We start from the raw sequence: 7105 nt of genomic DNA, 5'->3' as shown, positions 1-7105 counted from the left end.
TCCTCAGAGGATGCCCCTTTAAGCTCCGACTAATTTCATGGTCATTACCCAGACTATAAGTGGAGATTAAGAACAGCAGGAAAAAAAAATCCATCCATGAAGTTTCTGTCTTCCTGATTTAAGTGAAAGTGAAAGCTTTAGTCACTCAGTCATGTCCAACTCTTTGTGACCCCATAGACTGTAGCCCTCCAGGCTCCTCTGTCCATGGACTTCTCCAGCCAAGAATACTAAGTGGGTTGCCATCTTCTTCTCCAGGGGATCTTCCCAACCCAGGGATTGAACTCTAGTCTCCTGAATTGCAGGCAGATTCTTTAATGTCTGAGCCACCAGAGAAGTTAGAGGATGGTATGGCTGCACCCCAGGGAAGCTAAAGGGTGGTATGGTCACGCTGTGAAGATCAGTAGGTGGCAGGGGCAGAGAAAGAAGAAAGGCTTTCCTGACCGGTAATTGAACCTGGGCCATAGCAGTGAGAGTACTGAATCCTAACCAGTAGACCACCAGAGAGAGATTCACCTCCCAAAGGCCTCTCCTCCAAATTCCAACACATTAGTGCTGGTTTAAAAACAGGAGGGAAAGGGGCAGGGCACAACTTTTGATAGAACGACATAGCCCAAGGACCCAAAATAAACTGATTAGGATCAAATGGGTCCAAGATGGCAGACAAGTTGACTTTGACTAGACCCTGATCCTCAATCAGCAAACTAAATGAAACAATCAGAGGTGCCATGACAGTTCCAAGGCACCATCAAAAGACCAGAAAGTGAGCAGTGGCCCAGCTCCTGGAAATCTCCACCCCTTCTCCCACCCATCAGCCTATGAAATTTCAGTTCAGTTCAGTTGCTCAGTCATGTCTGACTCTTTGTGACTCCATGCACTGTAGCTTCCCTGTCCATCACCAATCACAGAGCCCATAAAAGCTAACCATGCCACATTTTCAAGGTCACCAGACTTGCCCTCTGCAATGGACCACACTGTTTGTGGAGTGTGCCTCTCTCAGAATCGGAATAAATCCACCTCTTACTTATCACTTTGTCTCTGAATTCTTTCTGTGATGAGACATCAAGAACCCGAGCTCCATCATGTCCTGAAACCAGGAACGGTGGGTTTTGTCTGAGTCCAAGTCCCAGCCCGAGGCAATGGTTTCAGTTTCAGTATATGAACTTGGGAAGGTGGCGGGGACACAAGCATTCATTCTATAGTGATGCTAATGGTGATGAATATACTTATTTGGGGAATTTATGGCCTGAATTTGTCCTTCTGGGGCCACGGGCCCTATGCAGTGCAGAAAAGGTCAGAGGTGGTCATAGAATAAGTTTCTTCCTGCCATGGCAAAGTCATCATCTGTTCCTCTTATGGAAGAGCCTGATAAAGATTTCTGAGAGCCTCGAATTACCCCAACTCATCTGGCACTCCTGGGAAGCCAAACTGTTCATATTTCCAACAGATTCCTTCTCCTCTGGGGGAAGAAAAAAAAACTAGTTTTCCTGCTAAAAATGAGTTTGGAGGTCCTTTTTCTACCATTATAGAACCCAATATGTTCAGTCCCTGCAGCTACAAACAGTTTATTTTGAAATCTGTTGTAGGATTATACTCTGCAGCAAAACTCACTCCAGCCTTTGGTTTCTCTTCACTTCCAGGCTTTCACGAAGAGAAAACAAAAAAACCCCAAAAAACTACCTTTAAATAGCGATATTATTGTTGCTCTTTTTGTTGATAGAAATAACAAGAACATCATGCAACAAGCAAAATATTTTTCACATTCACCTTCTTTGATATTCATGACAATTCTGTGAAGAAAGTAAAACAAATCCATCAGAAAACTCACTTTGTTTTCTCAGCATCTTCAAGTATTAAATCTTCATTTTCAGCTCTTTTCAATAATGTGCCATGTGGGACCATCAATGACATTTTGCTAAATCTTTCTGCTTTAGGACATTTGACCTTTGAATCTTTTTGTCTTTCCCATTCCCACTGAATTTGCCTTAATTAAAGCTGTCTTCCAACAGTCTCCAATAGGTCTTTTTAGCTCAGATCAAAACCAATTGTCACTCATGGCTCTCAAAATCCTGCTCAGCCTTCAATCTTATTTCCTCTTAGAGGTCTATCAAATTCCACCATCAGAATCAATGTCTCTGTTACAAACTCTCATTGTCCTTTACTTAAGGCTCTTCTCCTAATAATTTAAATCACAACTTCGTTGTCTACTTAACTGTTGACAAGCTCTTTCAGGACAAAGTTCTGATTTATTCAGGTGTGTAGTGCTCACCCCCTAGCCTAGACCTTCCTTTTGGTAGTACTTCACTCTTGAAAGAATGAAAAGAGGATGGCACTAAAGAGCTTTAAGACAGTCTATGAAATTTATTAACATCAGTTACTCTTATTGTATAATGCCCAGAACATTTTTTCAATGCTGGTTCTCAGCAAACAGTTTTTTTGTTTGTTTTGCACTAAGATAACTTTAACAGATCAAGTGACAGAAACTCTTTCTTGCCCGTCATTTCACATTGGCTCCTATGGAAATCTGCTTGTAAAATAAATATAGAATTCAAAAGGTCCCTGAACTTGAAAGAGATGTTTAGAAAGAAACAAGGAAGTTGAATCTGAATTGTGGACAATTTCATTCATGAACGTCCTCAAATTAAGCAAGCTGTGGTTAACTTGGAAAGTTCTCAAAGGTCAAACTTAGAATCAAGATTTGGAAACTGGGGTCAATGATAATAGGATAATGTAACTCCAATTAGTCAGGATAAAGAGAAATCTGTCTTTAAAACTGCGCATTAGAGAGCATAGGTTATTGTTATAAAGTTGTGTAGATGAAATTTTAAGAGGTGTTGACTTTAACAAAATCAAGTGAAGTATTACTTGATAATTGGCAAGGTATTACTTTATACTTGGTAGAGAAACTTATCAGGAAGACATCTTTAGGCTCTAATCTCTCCTCTGAACCTTACGATTATATGTCCAATTTACCTACTTGATACCTACAAGTGAATGCCTGAGAGACATCTTATATGTAACATGTGAAAGTGAAAGTTGCTCAGTTGTATCTGACTCTTTGTGACCCCATGGACTATACAATCCATGGAATTCTCTAGGCCAGGATACTGGAGTGGGTAGCCCTTCCCTTCTCCAGGGGATCTTCACAACCCAGGGATTGAACCCAGGTCTCCCGCATTGCAGGCTGATTCTTTACCAGCTGAGCCACAAAGGAAGCCCTATATTCCCCACAAGGGAAGCAAGCTCATTGTTAAATGCAAAAAAACACCCCTAAAAAGAGCATACACAGTGTCTTTCCTTTTGTATATGAAATAAGAGGAAAGAGCAAACGAAATAAGAATATATATGTTCTTTTATATATGCATACTTGCTCATTTTTTCAAAAATAAAGGAAAAAATAAATCAGCAATTTAAATGGTTAACTCTAGAAGTTCATGACAATGAAGTAGAAGGGCCTGGGATAGGAGTGAAATTTCTCTGATGATTTTGATTTTTGCACCATATAAATATTATATATTATCAAAATAAAACTGAATTAAGCATGGTGAAATAAGAGTAAACATTTAATATTACATTTTAAAAACTTACCTATATATCAAATTTGTAATGAAATCACATAGGAAAGATTAATCCAAATAATTCTGAACACCATGCTCTGGCTGTACATTTTACTGCTAATGATTTAAAGAAAAAAATAATTGGAAAAGAATCTCAAGCTTTATTAATTAGTTTTGTTGTGGCAATGGTTTTGATGGAATAATTATAAAGTTTTCTTTGTGTGTGCCGAGCTACTGAGTAAGTATATTAATGTTTTATGAACTGGGAGTCTCACTGTGATAAAAGACAGATATATACATGAGAATGATCAGTGCAGAGAATGCTGTTGGATTTGAATTCATGGTATCAGTATGAAGTAATAATTTTTAAAGTTATACAGATCCAAATATTATTATCCATTAATTACAAAGAAAAGAAGTTTCTTTTGAATAGAGGATTCTGGCAGAAAATACCTTAAACAAGTAATCAATTTAGTATCGAATCTGCTTGATGCTTTGCAATGAGAAGTATGCACCAACTTTGTAGTACTCTTGCCAAAAATTGTTAATATGAACCTAATCATGAGGAAATCATGGGACAAATGCAGAATGAGGGACATTCTCCAAAATAATTGTCTTGATTTAAAAAATGTCCGTATCAGGGGAGAATGAGGGAAGGGATAGCTAGGGGGTTTGGGATGGACATGTACACACTGCTATATTTAAAATGGATAACCAACAAGGTCCTACTGTATAGCACAGGGAAATTTGCTCAGTGTCACGTGGTAGCCTGGATGGGAGGGGAATTTGGGGGACAGTGGGTACATGTGTCTGTGTGGTTGAGTCTCTTTGCTGTCCACTTGAAACTATCACAAGGTTAATTGGTTATATCCCAAAAGGAACGGTAAAGTTTTTTTTTTTTTTAAAAGAAAGACAAGAATAAACAACTTTTTAAAAATACAGGGGAATGTTCTATATTAAGACACCAAAGAAATATGACAGTCAAAGGCAACGTGGGAAACTTGATTGGAAAACTGAGGCTACGAAAGTGTAAAAAACTCGGTCAAAGTCACAATATACTAAGAGGCAGAAAGAGGAGACCAAGCTGATTGTGTTCACCTCCAAAGCCTGGACACTCAACTTCTTGTCAATATTTACGGGTTTTCACAAGACCCCAACATTTAACTTGTTCAAAGCTGGGGAAGAAATAAACATCACTTTTTCAGAAGCTCTATTTTCACAATTCATCCTTCCATCTCCAACTGGTCACAAAACAACAGGTGTCTCAAATTTCAAAAAGCATGTTTGTCTTAGACCACAAAAGTGACAGCTGATTTACTCCATCCTAATGGGAAATTACAGATCAATAGAGGCACTCTTTATACCTAAAGATAGATCTGCAATATGGAGTCTCACTCTTGACCTCCAGGGCTCCAATCCTAGGCCCCTATCTTTTAGAGTCTAGGAAGGAAGTGAGTTAAAGTGAAGCAGAGAAGATAATAGCATAAGAAGTAGAACATTTAACAGGAACAAAATGTGTCTGTAACCCCTGTCTCCACATTTAGCTCAGCTACCATCCATCATTTGCCAAGGAAAGCATGAAAAGCATCATGTTTGTGTTGAAAGGAGGAAAATGTGAGTGGCATACTTGGTAGCAAGGCTTGGAAGTGGGAGGCAGTGAGGAGCTATATATTATACCTGGAACTCAGGCATACTGGTGCCAGCTTCAAAAATGGATTTGAGAATAAGAAAGAGCTAAAATTTTAACAGAATCTGGAGCCTTTTGAAGTGTGAATGAATGAAATGAGATGTGTGAACATGCACAGACCCGTCCTTCTGTTCATCCTAGGAAGCTCCCAGCCTGCAAATCCCCAGATACCCGCAGAGGAAGAGACCTTCCGAATGAGGACACACTCTGGGTTTCCCTGTAAGATCAGTGCAGGGCACTTAAGGATGTGTGGCAGCTTACTCTCTGGCCAGTTTTGGGTCTCTCAAGTGATGGGGCTTCCTTGGGTCCATGATGGAACAGCTTGTGCTGTCAGGGACATCTTTAGACCCTCACTGGCACCGTCACAGAGTGGATGTATCTGTGAAATGCACTTGGCTCGCTCTCTCTTCTTGATGTTTGCCTGTCGTTCTCAGCATTACTGAGGGAGCTCTGAAAAGCTGGAGCTGGCATCCTGGAAGCTTTTCCTGTGGGGGGCTTCGTTTGGACTAAATTTCCCTTTAGAATTTCATTTCCCAGGGGATGCAAATTGCAAGCCAAGTTGTTAGATGCAAAATCATCCCAGTTCTCCAAGATCTGAGCATTTTGAGTACTTCTGATGAGAACAAGTGCATGGAGTACAAATACAGCATATGGAGAACAAAGGCTCTGTGTGATCAGGAAATGGGAACATTCAATTCTTACATGTGCAGAGAGTGATCAAGATATTAATAATTGTGTTTCTTCACGAAATGCAACATCCTCAATTCTTGTTTCACATACCTCTCCTTTAATATAACATTTATATCTTAAGGCACTGAAGACAGTACTTTGAAATTTTGAATATGTTGTCCTGGAATTTCTCTCAAATAATTTCCTTTGTGCTCCAACTGTTTTCCTATTCAGATTTCTAACTACAGAAACACCAAGCCCTCCATTCACATTGTGCTTTCCTTAGAGATCATTGTGGAAACAGACCTTTGCCCTTAGTCCTAAGCATGTTAGTGATGAAGTTGGGACCAGACTTCCTAATTCTTGACTATTGGAATTATTCTCACACTGCCCCTTCTGCCTCGGAAGAGCTTTAATTCTCCCACTTCTCACATACACAGTACAAAGAGGCTTTCAGGAAGCTCCTGCCAGCTAAATGAAAACAGAAGTATCCAGGAGGTTGGACAAATTTCTAGTCCTCCTACCTCAGAACTCTAGTCTCCCTCCCTGGGGCAGAACTTCAGGCTGTCAGGCACCTCCTGGCGGAGTAGGACAGGAGAGGTTTACCAGAAGGCTGAGCGGTCCCAGCCTGAACTGAGTCAAGCAACCAGGACACATTATAGAATGGGCCACTCCACTCCCACATTTTTTGTTTGCTATTTAAACTCTAGATGATCATCAAGACACATCCTAACCATTAACACATGCATCAAGCGCACAAGTATCGTTTCTTTCCCCTTTCTCCTTGAGGTGAGATGAATGGAAAATGCATAGTTGGGTAATCAGGCAACTTCAGTAGTTCTAGTTCCAACTCCAGCTAAATAGCCCTGTGACTATGGGAGAAACTTTTCTTCTTTTATTTCATTATTTATTTTTAATTGAAGGATAATTTCTTTACAGTATTACAGTATTATTATTTACAGTATTATGTTGGTATTATTTACAGTATTATGTTGGTATTATTTACAGTATTATGTTGGTTTCTGCCAAATATGAATCAGTCCCTTCTTCTTGATTTATTCATTTGTAAAAACAAAGGGGGTTGAACTAAATATTTGGTTTTCAGAGCAGATATTTTTTGTAAAGTGAGAGCAACTTTTCTTCAAAAGCATGCTTACTACAAATGTCAATATATACATCTGGCACTGAGAAAGTG

Source organism: Cervus elaphus, chromosome 26, assembly GCF_910594005.1.
Source record: "Cervus elaphus chromosome 26, mCerEla1.1, whole genome shotgun sequence".
NCBI classification, from domain to species: Eukaryota; Metazoa; Chordata; class Mammalia; order Artiodactyla; family Cervidae; genus Cervus; species Cervus elaphus.
Note: the sequence above shows the minus strand (reverse complement) of the source record.